Source organism: Anastrepha ludens, chromosome 5, assembly GCF_028408465.1.
Source record: "Anastrepha ludens isolate Willacy chromosome 5, idAnaLude1.1, whole genome shotgun sequence".
NCBI lineage: Eukaryota > Metazoa > Arthropoda > Insecta > Diptera > Tephritidae > Anastrepha > Anastrepha ludens.
This window is the reverse complement of record NC_071501.1, coordinates 35206352-35221054: the sequence shown is the minus strand read 5'-3', so window position 1 is coordinate 35221054 and position 14703 is coordinate 35206352. Positions and strand designations below refer to the sequence as shown.

Sequence of the window (14703 nt, the reverse complement as noted above, 5' to 3'; positions counted from 1 at the left end):
ATGTTGCACAAGTGGTCAAAACATACTTAGAAACGCTCAAATGGGATGTCCTACCCCACCCGCCGTATAGTCCAGACCTTGCGCCATCCGATTACTATCTCTTCCGATCGATGCAACATGGCCTGGCTGACCAGCACTTCCGTAATTACGATGAAGTCAAAAAATGGATCGATTCGTGGATTGCGGCAAAACCGACCGAATTTTTCACAAAGGGAATCCGTGAATTGCCAGAAAGATGGGAAAAAGTAGTAGTAAGCGATGGACAATATTTTGAATATTAAATTTGTAACCATTTTACGTCAATAAAGTTTCAAATTTCGAAAAAAAACCGCACGAACTTATTCATAGTCCTATTAGCTGGGCATATCCCCTTTCGTGTGATGTCTTTATTAATATCATAGAAAGAGTATAAATAAGGTTTTAAGATCATTTTTTGAAACTTTAGTCCTTGGAAACTTTCACGGACACGTTCAAACCTGCTCATATGGAATGCATAATATGGCCTAAGTCTTCTATGAACTTCGCAAACAGATTCTTTTTTCTTTTTACAAAGTTAATTTTCACAATTCGTAGGCGTAGCTCTGGCTTTAAACGATTCATGCTGACTTGCCAAGTCTTACTGAACAGAAATGTCAACACAGTTTGCTATCCTCAGCTGTCATCAATATCGATAGTTCTCAGCCTAAAAAAAGCTCCCGACATAACAGCTTTAGAGTATATGGATCAACAAAGTCTGAACTAAAACGTAATTGTTCCCATGTAATTATAAATAACCGCTAACTGAGTAGATAGCAACCGAGAAATCATTTCAATGAACTTGAAGTAACCGATTTTTTTTGTGTTTTTCATAAAGCCAACCAAAATAATTCTCATTAAGTGCTAAAGGGTCACTAAAATTTCCGCACGCTGCAATTATTTAAAATTATTTCAATTATTTTTAAACTATGACACAATTTCTCACTTTGTGGAGAAGCACTTTTTGAAAGCTTCGAATATAAACAAATAAATTTCAGTGAACAACAAATCACGACGAGAAAACCGGCAGATCATTAAAACCGGTAATATTTGTTCATATGATATGAGAATAGCTGAACTGAGGCAAAGTATGGTGTGTGAGACTATTAAAAGTTAATTTAGTATGGATTTCACGTAGCGCGTGATGCTGCAACTCAAATGGAAATTATGCAATATAATTTTTTTGTGCAAAAACAGAAAAGCTAAACAAAAAATTTCAACGTACAGAAATGAAATCAGCAGCGTTGTATTCATGCACACACACACACACACACACATACATACGTATAAACGCCACTAATTTGTAAACAAAATGTAGCGTCTGACGCTAATTTGCCGGTGAGTGTGTGCGCGTGTTCGAGTATTTTAACCGACTAAACGACCTTGATGGTGGGCGTCACATGGGAACATACGAGTATGTATGTGTGTATGTATGTGCGTATATAGTTGTGTATGGGTATTAATGGCGCCAAAGTACAGCCAACATTCAGAGATTAGCCAATACATTCCATGTACCGTAAGTTTGTATGTATTTTAGAGATAAGAAATGAGACAGCCGAACCTGGTGAATCACGAAGGTGGGCAAATAAACAGAAAGAAAAAATAGAACAAAATATTGAGTGTTGATACAGTTGAACGTAACTGTGGTTAGTTACTGCTGATAAGCGTCAAACTAGAGAAAAAATTGTATTTGCAATTTTCAAAGGTAGAAAAGTAAAACACAAAATTCAATGAAATTATCAATATTTTTGCTTTATTGTCCCCCAATTAATGGCATTTATTATTAGTATTTATTAATAATTTCGGGTATACGGTTACCAGGACTGCGACTGCAATTGTATTTATTAAGGCATATTCGGTCTAGCACGAGCGCGCCAATTAACGCCTTTAGGCTATTATATTTTCTGTGTGACGATGAATAAATCAGAAATAATTGAAGCTTTGAAAAATTACACTCGGCGCTAAATTGCCAAGCTAAATGTTATGTACAGTGATGCGCAAAAGTCTTCTTATAATCCATACAACGGAAATTGTTTTGACAGCTCAAAAAGTTTATTGAAAAATGTGTTGATCCGGTTTTGTTTGCAACCTTTTTTTAATCACAATAAAGTGAAAAAATCCTTTCTTTAACATAAAAAAACAAAGTTATGAGAAAAAAAAACGCAAAGGCAACGTTGACAAAAGCCTTTATACAGAATGAAGTAACAAGTTTGTTGCTGTTGTTGTTGTAGCAGCATAAACATTCCCCATAAATGTACGGGGTATGCTGCTGGAGTGACAGTTCTTGGCCGAATATGAATCCAGGCGTTCCTGTAGTGGAGAACTGACTGTCGTGGGAATGTTCCAAGCTTGTTGTTGTTGTTGTAGCAGCATAAACATTCCCCATACATATGCGGGGAATGCTGCTGCAGTGACAGTACCTCACCGGATATAAATCCGGGTCGTTCTGGTAACGTTAACAGTTGGGTTGTGGAAATGTTCCCAGCTTGGAATGCTGTGATGTGATAAGATAAAGTATCGTTTGTTTTTTTCTTTCCTTTGATTCTTTTTGCTGCTTTACTAATATCGAATCCAGTCCTGAATTGGACCCATAAGCATCAAAAATGGCTCCACGAAAATATCAATTGGCGTAAGATATTTGGATATACAGCAGAGAACAGAAAAAAAGGCGAAATTTCAAAAATTTTAAACTTGATTCGATCAACAGTGCAGACCATTGTAAAAACGTTTCCCCGACAGTTGGTTCTACGTAGCCGGAATGATCCGGATTTATATCCGGCCAAGGACTGTCACTTCAGTAGCATTCCCCGTTAATGTATTGGGGGATGTTTATGCTGTTACAGCAACAACGACAACAACCATTGCAAAAACACTTTAAAAATATTGGTTCTACCGAAAATGGGCTGCATAGTGGCCGCCGGAAGAAACTATCTCGCAAAGATATCGATTTGATTCTCTGAAGTTGATGCTTCAAAATTAGCAAACACATCAGTAAAGTGTGTATTTCTAAGAATAATTCGAAGAACTCTGATAATTCTCCACACTACTCTAATTTTCTACTCCACAGTAGAATATCACGCAAAACGCCTTTTATTTCTGGAAAAAAACCGTAAACTACGCTTGGATTTCGCCAGCACATAAAGAAAAGAATCTATTTTTGGCAAAACGTTTTGTTTATGAAAGAGTCAAAGTTTAAGGGTACATAAGGGTTAGCGCGTGACTACCATCAAATACCAGAAAAAGTTTTTTCTAATAGCCGTCGCTCGTCGGCAGACAATGACAAACATCCAGGTATATTTCTTTCTTGAAAAAGCTCCTCATAAGAACTATTTACCGTTCGGAATAGGCTTGCAACTGTAAGTCCCACCATTTGTGGAACAACATCAAGACGCACGCCACAAATAGAAGGAGGAGCTCGGCCAAACACCCAAAAAGGATGTAAGCGCCAATTATTTATATTTATTTATTTTATACGGTAGTCGAGGACATGCATATACACATGTGGCTATAAGTTCCCTAAACTCTTATGTTTCCTTTTCCTTTTTTTTAAGATACGACATGAAGGCCTACAACTTAACTCAAGAAATGAAGAGTCATGCAGTTATTGTCTGTATAAACCATAGCTATTTATATTTATTATTTATTTTATTAAGTGCGGTCGTTCATTCGTCTATAAGGTTCGCCGTGAGTTGGTAGCATTTGGCGGCAAAGCAGAATCGGTTAGAAAACGCAAAAAAAAAACGAGGAACGTTCTGACACTGTCCAATCTGCAGAATTTATTCAACAAGTGGAAGCGCTCATTGACAAAGACGCTTCAAAATCGTTGAGAGCTCCTGTGAGGGAGCTTAATCTTCCTGCGGGTATTATCCTTCACGATGTCCATGAAGATCTCCGGTGTGAAGAAGACAGTTTATGTCGGAGTAAACATGAGAACAGCGAGTTATCTGATTAAAACACTTTCTAAATGAAATTAAAAACCCTGAAGCGCCTGAGATGCTATCCTTTTTCTGACAAAAGAAATGTTGACCAAGACCAAAGGACCAACCGCAGAAATGACAGATAGCTAAGTTCTCATCCTGCAGAGGTTCCTGTTGTCATGCACACGAAGTTTCCAGCCACTATTATGGTTTAAGGTTATGAGTTACAAAGGACCTGCCATGCTACCACACTTTTTTACGCAAGGATTTCGAATCAATTCTGCTCAATATATCGAGGTTCTAGAGACAAAAGTGAAACCCTGGATTGATAGTGACGCGGTGACAGTCCATATATCTTTCAGCAAGAATCTACTTCTTCACACAAAGCCATGGCGACGCAAGATTGGATGATTAAAAATTTCTATGACATATGAATGGGGAGTATTTTCGTTTCTTGCATGAAGTTTCATTAAATATTTTTTAAATAAAAGCTAGTTAGTTTTACTCTCAAATTGTCTTCAAATGGTATGGTGTATGGTACGCACACTTTATTTAGCAGCAATAGCAGGGCAAAAGCTAGGAGCAAAAACAAAAAAAAAAAAAAAAATACTGCACTTAACCGAAGAATTTAGTACGAGTATCAACTGTCAAGCATTTTGGCGGCAACGTAATGACTTGGAAAACCGTTGCTGCATCTGACGTTAGAATAGCACTAACTGAGGGCTACATGGAACGTAATTTGAAGCCTTCGATGAATAATTTGGTGCAGGTTGGATATTTCAATAAGATGACGATCCAAAGCACATAGCAAACATTGTTTAGGATTGGCTGCTTTACTATGCACCAAGCCAATTAAACCCACCACCGCAAAGCCCAGATTTAAAAGTTATTGAATATGTAAAGAAAATTTTGTAATTTGTAATAAAAAAAAATCAGGTTTCTAGCGCTGCTATGCTCAAAGGGCGCATAATTGAAGCCTTGAACTGTATAACATCTGCAGAGCTGATAAATTCAGAGGCCTCTATGCCACGTCGGGTTTAAACGCTTATTGATGCTAGCGGTGGACTGATTTAATACTAAAAAGCAATAACATCTAGGATTAAAAAAACTTTTCACTTTTGTCAACGCTTTTTTTGCGTTTTCTCCCCATAACTTTGCTATTTTAAGTTAAAAAATGGATTTCTTTTAGTTTATTGTGTTTGTGTTCAAATAAAACAATATCAAAACATTTTTCAATCAATTTTTGCACTTTAAAACTAACGAAAATAGGTGGTGTATGTGGACTTTTGTACATCACTGTATATACGTAAATGTCATTGAAAATTATACCTAACGAATCGATATCAATAAAGCGTGCACGCGAGACCCATTTGGAAAATATCATTTATCATTCATAAATTTTAAACCCCCTCTTACATACATACATACATACATATGTGAATAAACCGATAATGAATTCCCATTAAAATCGTGTATGTGCTTAATACTTAAGAAACTGGAACTTGAGAGACCTTGTACTTGTTAATTACAAAACAGTTAACACATTAGCTGATGACAAATCCGAGTTCATGTGCTGACAACATTCGGCAGTTTGTGACATTTTATAGTGGTTTGTCATCCTCCATGAAATGTTTTTTCTTTGCTCAAGGTCATCAGGGTTTAAATGCGTGTTTAGTCATACTGATTCATATACCTACAAAGGTTTTTATCGCATACAGTTTGTGGTTTATTTTCTTAAAGATTATGTAAATGCACGCAGTGTCAATAACGCACAGACAACCCAAGGCTAATAACGGGAAAATTATTTTTATGAAGTAAGTGCAAGAATTTGGAGGCAAGGCATGGCAAACATGTTCACGAATGGCTTGAAGTTGTACGGAAGAGTTGGTGGGGAAGTATTCTTAGGCTTCCGGACAACTGCCGTGTTTTCCAAGCGGAGGTAGGCGCAATTAAGAAAGCAGTGGATTGGTTGCTCACTTCGGTAATTACTGTAAAGGATGTAAATATTTACTCCGACAGCCAAGCGCCAATTAGAGCCTTAGGCTCGTTATTTGTGCGTTCGAAATTAGTCGAGGAAAGCCTGGCTTCTCTCTCGATTGCATCCGAATACTTCGATATCAGAATCATTTGGGTTTCCGGTCACAGCGGCATAGAGGGAAAGTGCTGGGCTGATGAGAGCTAGCTAGACAGGGAACCCTGGAGACGGTTTCATGACAGAATGAGAAGATTGGGGTGAGGCTTGGGATTGCCTCAAGTCCGTTCTGCAGAAGCTGTCTGGAGAACTAGGTGGAATCATCTCAGCACCTTCTTATCGGCTGCCCTGATATCATCGTGTAAAGATTTAAACATCTGGGCTCTCACTTTTTCGCTACACTACACTAATATTGCAAACTTATTTCCAAAATCCTAAGCATTGCGCTTTTTGAAAGTATGTGAAAATCAGCGAGACGCATTTTTATCTCGGCCGAAATCCCGCACGTGAGCGTGAAGAGGTCAATGCATTCTCAGAGAGTGACAGCTTAGTATGAATTTTAGAGTGGTAGCATTTTTGATCTATGTTTTTGTTGTAGCAGCATAAATATTCTCTATACATGTACGGGAAATGCTGCTGGAGTGTCAGTTATTGGCTGGATATAAATCCGGGTCATTCCGGTAACGTAGAACCGACTGTCGTGGGAACGGGTACTTGAATGATCTTTGGTTTCAGCAGAATGACGTGCCATGCGCCTGTGTCTCAATCGTTCTTTTGTGCCCCAAAAGTTCGGTAATTGTGTTATCAATCGTCTCGGCGATGTCAACTGGCAGCCTCGGAACTGCGATTAGTCGCCTTCAGACCTTTTTGTAAAGTGCCTTGAAGACCGATTTTATGTGAGCAATCCACTAAGGATTCAGATCATCTAATAATAAAAATGCCAAGCCAAATTTTTTTATGTTATTTTTTTTAAATTTTTGATATTTTGCTTTATTGGCTATAGGCTCACTGATAGCGAGTTCGAAATTAAGTTAAAGAAATGTCTGAATTATTTCCTTGCCTTGCCTTGATATCAAATTTATGTGGGCTTCAGGTCTCCGAGACATAGCAAGAAACTGTTTGCAGGCTAAGTTGGCGGAAATTGATGTGGTTTTTTCTCGCAGAGAGAGGGTAAGCGTCAGTTGGTCTTATTGTTCCTATTAGCTGGCACTTATGCCAGTGTTTGATCCTGATCTCGAAACAGTTTTAAAAGTCTATATTCGGTATTGCCATCAGTGCCGCCTTCGATTTTTCCATTACTTTCAGCGGCTGTCCCTGTAGTTGTTTTTTGACCTGATCATGGCTGTTGGATGGTATTCATTTCGTTCCTGGTCAAAAATTCAGGGACTAGGATGGCACTGTGCGATTGTGCTGTATCATGATGCAAAATTCACGAGTTGTTTTTCCACAAATCCTTTTTTTTTGGCGAACTGCCTCACGTAAAAGTTTCATAATGCCTAAATAATAGCCTTATTGTCTGACCTTCTGGCTAAAATTCATAGTGTACATTACCGTTGCAATCCATAAAAACCGTGTGTATCGCTTTCTTTTTCGACTAAGAAGGATGTTTAGGTTTGCACTTCGATCTCATGGTATTTTTTGCCCTCTACTCATCACAGTACCTCATCCAGACCCAGTTCCCTTATTAAACTCAGGATGGATCTGGATCAGATTAAGCGTATGTGTCTTTCTTCTGGCTGCAGTTGGCCAAGATGTCTCAACCTTCATCGTACTATAGGACATTTCATTTCAAGCATTTCAAGAGAAGGTGCATTGGTATCTTCTGAGATTGGTCGCAGAAACGACAAGAGTCCCTAGTTTGTTTTTTAGTCTTGGTTCATTCGGAGCTCTCCATTCACTCTCCTGGTGCCTGGGATTGCGTGTTGTACTCATAATTTCACGTCTCGTCTTCAGTAATGATGCGTTTGATGAATGTTGGTTCGCCTGTTGAATGTTCAGCCTTGGAAATCATGTCTTTGACAATATCAACGCGGCCCCTTTTTTGCATGATATTCAGGTCTTTTGGGAACAAGTTTGCAGCAACACGGCACAAACCCAAATTATTTACTAAAATATTCAAAATTGATCCATAAGCAATATTCAAGTCCTCTGCCAACTCACTGATGAGCGATGTTTTCACCATTTTCGATATCGACGGCTTGCCACTGCTTTTGTGATCCTCGATGGATTCACGATCTCTTCCGAAGTGTTCATGGCACTCATAAAAGGTTGATTTCCTTAGAGTATCATTACCGAGACAGTTTCCCAACATTTCGAACTTTTCGCACCATTGAATCCATGTTTAACGGAAAATATAAAGCAATCGCGTTGCTGCAAATTCAAATCCATTTTTAAAACTAAAAAATCGAAAACACGTGCAGAAGTAGATTTATTCAAGACGGCGTAACTTTCACAAATGTCAAGCAATGGCGAGAAAATTTTGAATAGGAATGTTAATCACAGATGTGGCGATCTGACAAAAAAAACAAAAAAACAAAAAAAAAAAAGACAGAACTCAAATCAGTTGCCTTAGAGCGCCAACTGGCGGTTGTTCCGGAAACTTTTTGATCAAGTGTAGTATGTTCCTTTATTAAGTACTTGGCCGAGTTTGTCCTCCAATTTGTGGTATATGTACGTCTTGATGCTAGTGGACAACCGCTTCAACCTAACCTAACTTAACCTATGCGCAGCTTTCTCGTGGTATTACAGATAAAGGGTGTTTTTTTTAGAGGTTAGGTTTTCAAGTTGGCACTACTTTTTTCGTAGATGGTCTTTTTGACAGCTGTCACTTGATTTATGCTCAGTTTGGTTTGCCATTTCATAATGAATAGACTTACACCTGAACAACGTTTGCAAATCGTGCAAATTTATTACGAAAATAATGGTTCGGTTCGCGCGACGCATCGCGCGCTGCGTCCAATATTCGGTCGACATAATCGTCCATCAGAGTCACTAATTCGATTAACCGTGGATCGATTTCACACCACGTTTGCTCTAGTGGATAATACGCATCCTCAGAGACGTCGTACAGTGCGCACCGAAGACGCTATTGCTGCTGTGGAGCAGAGTATCGAAGAAGACCCGAATGAGTCCATCCGCCATCGCGCGCAGCAATTGGAGATGTGCCCATCCACTTTATGGAAGATTTTGCGGAAGGATCTTGGTTTGCGGGCTTACAAAATCCAACTCGTGCAAGAATTGAAGCCGAACGACCATCAAGCGCGTCGCACGTTCGGTGAATGGGCCCAAAACGAGATGGCCGCCGATCCCGATTTTCACAAGAAAATTTTGTTCAGCGATGAAGCTCACTTTTGGTTGAATGGGTATGTCAATAAGCAAAATTGTCGCATTTGGAGTGAACATAATCCACAAGCCATTGCTGAGACGCCGTTACATCCTCAAAAAGTCACTGTTTGGTGTGCTCTATGGGCAGAGGGAATCATTGGTCCATATTTCTTTAAAAATGAAGCCGGCCATAATGTTGCAGTCAATGGAGAGCGCTATAGAGTCATGATTAATGACTTTTTCGTGCCTGAATTGGACGATGTTGATGTGGACGACATTTGGTTCCAACAAGACGGCGCTACATGCCATACAGCCAACGCAACAATCGATTTATTGAAGGAAACTTTTGGTGAGCGCATTATCTCGCGCCGTGGACCTGTGGCGTGGCCTCCAAGATCGTGCGATATAACACCGCTGGACTATTTCTTGTGGGGCTATGTGAAGTCGCTTGTCTACGCAGATAAGCCCGAGACGATTGACGTCTTGGAAGAGAATATTCGGCGCGTTATTGCTGACATACGGCCCCAATTGCTGCAAAAAGTGGTCGAAAATTGGGCCTCTCGGCTGGAATTTATTCGAGCCAGCCGCGGCGGCCACTTGCCCGAAATCATTTTTAAAACATAATGGCAAACCCTTATCTTTATAATAAAGCTAAATTCTTGGCCATAACATTAAATTATATACGTTTTATTTCATCTTGAAAACCTAACCTCTAAAAAACACCCTATACAAGCAAAGTACTTAGTTAGGCTAAAAACCAACAATAAGATAATACAAGGAAGAAACCTATAAAATGATGAAAAGAGTTTCAGTAGTTGAAGAAACCGATACGAGAGAAATATGGTAATAGCGACTTGCTTAATAATATACAGAAGTTTAATGAAGAATGAGACATAGTTCAGTAGAAGCAAGCAAATAAGTAAGAAAGACTTCGAATTTAAGAAGAAATCAAGTAGAAGAGAGAAAGAAGAAAGTTCGAAACATCAAGCACAGGTTTGTTTCATTACAACGCTAACGATCGGCCACATTTCAATGTAGTAATGCTTTTAGGTGTAGCCGCAAAGGCAAAGAAGAATATACTAAAGAGAAGAGGCAAACTAGCAGGCCGGATAAAACAAACTCATCGAGTAAGTGAGTGATTTGGAGCAAATAAAACGAAATAAAAAGAAAAAAATTGAAGAAAATCGAGCAAAACACCAACGAATAGTGTAGGTAAGGTAAGTGAACAAATTTGAATAAAGAAAGAAAGCAGCAACCAAATACTTTTTAATAGCTGCCGCATCATTTTAAAATGGCTAGAAGAAATCTCTAAAATCCACAATGTAGTGGTAAAAAGGCGGCAAACTCGTTCGTCGAGTCCAACTAAATATAGAAAGAGCAAACAGAGTATACGTATGAAAATAAAGAAGAGAAGATAATAATAAGAAAGCAAACCACCTAGCCACCATTAGCTGTAATTGGCAACCGAAGAAGAGGTTATTTGCGGCCATTGACTTTGTCTCGTTAGTGACCTTGCCCGAAAAATAACGTAAACGCACACTTCAATGGACACACTTGTATGTATGCGATGTGTGTATGTATGTACTTGCAGACAAGCACATGCACTTTTATACATACATATATTTCTTTCCATCCATTTAGACTTTGTAGTATCACTTAGATACAACACACGTGTCGCACAATAGATGAAAATTCGATTGGTAAAAAAAAAAGAAAAAACATACATTGTATTTTGTTCCCCTCTTTGGAAGAAGTAACGTTATATTTTTGGTTCTTGATGAGGAAGCGCTTATGTAAAAGTAAAGTGTTCCTTATAGGTGATAGGTGTTGCGTACAAGTGTTGAGTGCAAGTGTGTTTGTGCGCGAGCGGATCGAGAATGAAACGAGCAATGACTTGCAGTAGTTGCTGTTGTCAGCTGCTCACATGTATATGGCTCGTATGCATACATACAGACTTCGTCTGGGCGATTGTGTGCCTTGTAATTCTGCGCTAGCTAATGGATGGCATTGACATTATTTCGCCATTGTGGATGTCATCGTCATCGTCGCGCTTTATTTGCTTCTTTTCTTTTGCTATTTTAATATATAATATAAACTTACATATATGTATGAGTGTATGTATGTATGTATGTATTTACGTACTGATAAGCTTCATGTCGCTCGCGTATGTATGTCGGTCTTGGCGCTTATTGTTTCATTGCATTGTGTTTGCTTGAGGTTTATTGCACTCAGCTCTTAGGTTTAATTTCTTTTGTAATTGCTGCTATAAATGCAATTTGCTTGTACCTTTGGTGTTGACCATTTTAGGAAACTCACAATGTCTTAGGCACTTGTAAAGTGACTTTAATTAATTCGGCAGCGGCGTACAGCACAAAAATGTGATCGATTACATTTTAATTAAATGCAGATCTAAAGTAAATGACTGCAAATATTAGTGAATGTTTAAAAGCGGATATGGAATTTAAAGTATGAATGTTGATCAAATATGCATCAAATTTTTCATGTCCAGTTTTTCTATCAGCTCTCGAATTTATTACAATTTTATTATTTTAAGCAGTAAATTTTTGTACATACACTGGAAAACAACCGACAAATATATCGCGTGTTTTTATTTAGCTATATGAGAACTATCGATATCGATAACTATGGTTTGACAGCTGAGAATGGCAAACGGTGTTGAGATGTCTGTTCAGTAAGGTTTGGCTGCAGATGAACAAAACTGATGCTACCTGTCATGTCCGACCGACTTTCGCAGATCCTTCTGTCATTAAGCAGAAGAGACTGTCAGCTGGTTGGTCTAATGATGGGCCACTTTTTATGGCCGAAGCCCATGTACAGACAGTGCACTTTGCTCAGCATGTGGAGAAGAGGACGAGACGGTGAACCACTTTCTGTGCGTCTGCCCCGGCCTTCGCGCAAATCAGGCTTGAGGCTTTGGCACTGATGTGTTAAGAAGCGACCACCTTAGCTCCTTGGTATCACAAGATCTACTCAGATTTCTTCGGAGGTCGGGTAAATTAAAAAAAAAATTAAACAGGGAACCCGAGTGCAGGACAATATACTTAATGTTGTCTGACAAAAAAAGTTAGAATTTTCAAATAATCGATTTTTTCTTAATGTACATATAGTATATATCGTCCCCTTAGTATTAAAATAGCCTATACATTTTTTGATGTTTTGAGAAAATGAATTTCAAACTTTTTGTCGAAAGTAGCTCTCACTCAAATCTCGTTATGTCTGTAAATATTTATTATTTTTTGACTGACGTTTTGACCCACTTTGTGGAACTAGAATTTGACAAAATTTTGACCACATATAAAATCGACGATGGAGAATCCAAATATTCAATAAAAAAATAATAGCCTATGAGCACATAGGCTATTGTTATACTAAGGGGACGATATAAAGGTGAATTGTTGTCTGCGCATCACTACGAAACGACAACTCCAAATGACGTAAAAATTTTTATATTGTACATTCATATTTTCACCCAATGAGGGTTATAGGCATGTTTTTATGATGGAACTCCCTTCCCACAGCCCCCAGGCCGCGCCACCACTCTCATTCGTCATTAATAATCCAATATTTCCTTAAATTTAATCTAAAAAATCTTAGTTTTTCCTGTTTTCCACTATTTATAGCACGCTCTAGACTTCATAATCCGCATAAGCTGTTCAACTATGACCCACATGCAAAGTTCAAATAAGTTTGCTTGATATTTTTCTGATTGGTTGTTTTGATTTTATTCAACGAGGCATAGCAACGGACGCCGGGTATTGTAATATTATGATTATTAATAAAAAATTATTTTCTATGAAATTATTGTTTGTAATTCTTTTATATACATATCCTAAATCCCTCAAAACTACTCCTACGCGAGCGGGGCCGCGGGTTAAAGCTAGTGTACATATATTTAAGAATACACGCAGAAAATTTAATACCGTTCTGGTGAATATTTTCGAAGTTACACGCAAATTTGAAAAATTGTTTCAGAGTTCTTGAAAGCACTTTTCAAACTTCGAACGTGTTTTTCTAAAAATGGTGTTTTCAAAGTTGGTGACCAACATTACTCGAAAACGGCTAAGCCGATTAGTCTCAAATTTTAACACGAGCTTCTTAAATATATGTATTTTTTAGTAATAAATCGAAGATTTGTTGTGACCGATAAATATTTTTTTTATAAACAATTTAAGGCGGAATTTTTGGTCAAAAATCGATTTTGCGTTTTGAGAAACCGCCACTTTGTCAAAAAAATGTATTTTGCTTATTCCTTCGGTTAATTAGTTGATTTAACATTACTTTAACGAAAAATGTTTGGTTTTTTATTTTAAGAAGATCCAGTTCAGAGATATAGTGGTCACCGCAAAACATCTTTTTTGAGAGGAGCTCCCGGAGGTCAGCTGTAGTTCCATTCCAAATAAATACTTTTACAAAAACTAAGTCTTAAAATACACTTAAAAAATAACATAATATACAAATTTTTAGATCAATAAATTTAAAAGTTTTCTAAGAAAAAATTCTGGAAAATTCGATTTTTTTTGGCTTTCTAACTGACTCTACATGACTCCTTAATGTTGTCTGAGTGCTGTACTTGCTAGCTGTATCGACAAAAAAATGGTTAGGCAAGCCATCATGAATTGTTTAACGTCAGAACCAGAACAACGCTTCCAAATTTTGGAAATTTACTTGTTCAATTACACAGGCCGACAAAATTTAACCAACATTCAGACCCAGAAACCAGACTATATATTTCCGAAGGTTTATGATGCGCTGAATCCAAATCTGGCCTCAGAATTGCTCTATTAGTTTGAGCTTTCGAGATATCCTAACCTAAAAGTGCAAAAAACCCCATTTTTGCCCATATTTGAGGTTATGTAGCCTTGCAGATGTTTTCTTTCACCAAAATTAAAGGATGACATCTTTAAATACAATCCTTCTTTTTTCAAATGGCGTTTTGTTTGCTCAAATATCATTTTTTTTCGCAGAGATATCGCATTTTGAAATTTTCATGTTTCGAAATTTTCCTACACCTGAAAATCGATTAAGATAACATAGACATGATATATTCGATTACTAATTTTCTTGAATTGAGTCTTATTTTTCTTAAAATTTTGTCTCACACCATAAGTGTGCTGACTCACCACATCCCTACACTATCTAACCTTTGGGTACCGAGTCACACACAGCCCTAACCCCTAGAAACCACCCCTATCATACCGCGAGCAGGCTAACCCACATAACCGCAAGCAGGCTTTCCCACAAACTCCAAATTTACATACTATTAATCCATATATTTCAGGCCCTCAAACCCAAGAAAATTAGTAAGCGACTATATCATGTCTATGTTATCTTAATCGATTTTCAGGTGTAGGAAAATTTCGAAACATGAAAATTTCAAAATGCGATATCTCTGCGAAAAAAAATGATATTTGAGCAAACAAAACGCCATTTGAAAAAAGAAGGATTGTATTTAAA

The 14703-nt window shown here is 37.8% G+C and overlaps 1 protein-coding gene across 6 annotated transcripts in view; it reads left to right on the top strand.

Moving 5' to 3' along the window:
• LOC128865139 (nuclear hormone receptor FTZ-F1 beta) overlaps positions 1-14703 on the top strand; it is a 105549-nt gene that overhangs the window by 19347 nt on the left and 71499 nt on the right. The window lies entirely within an intron of this gene.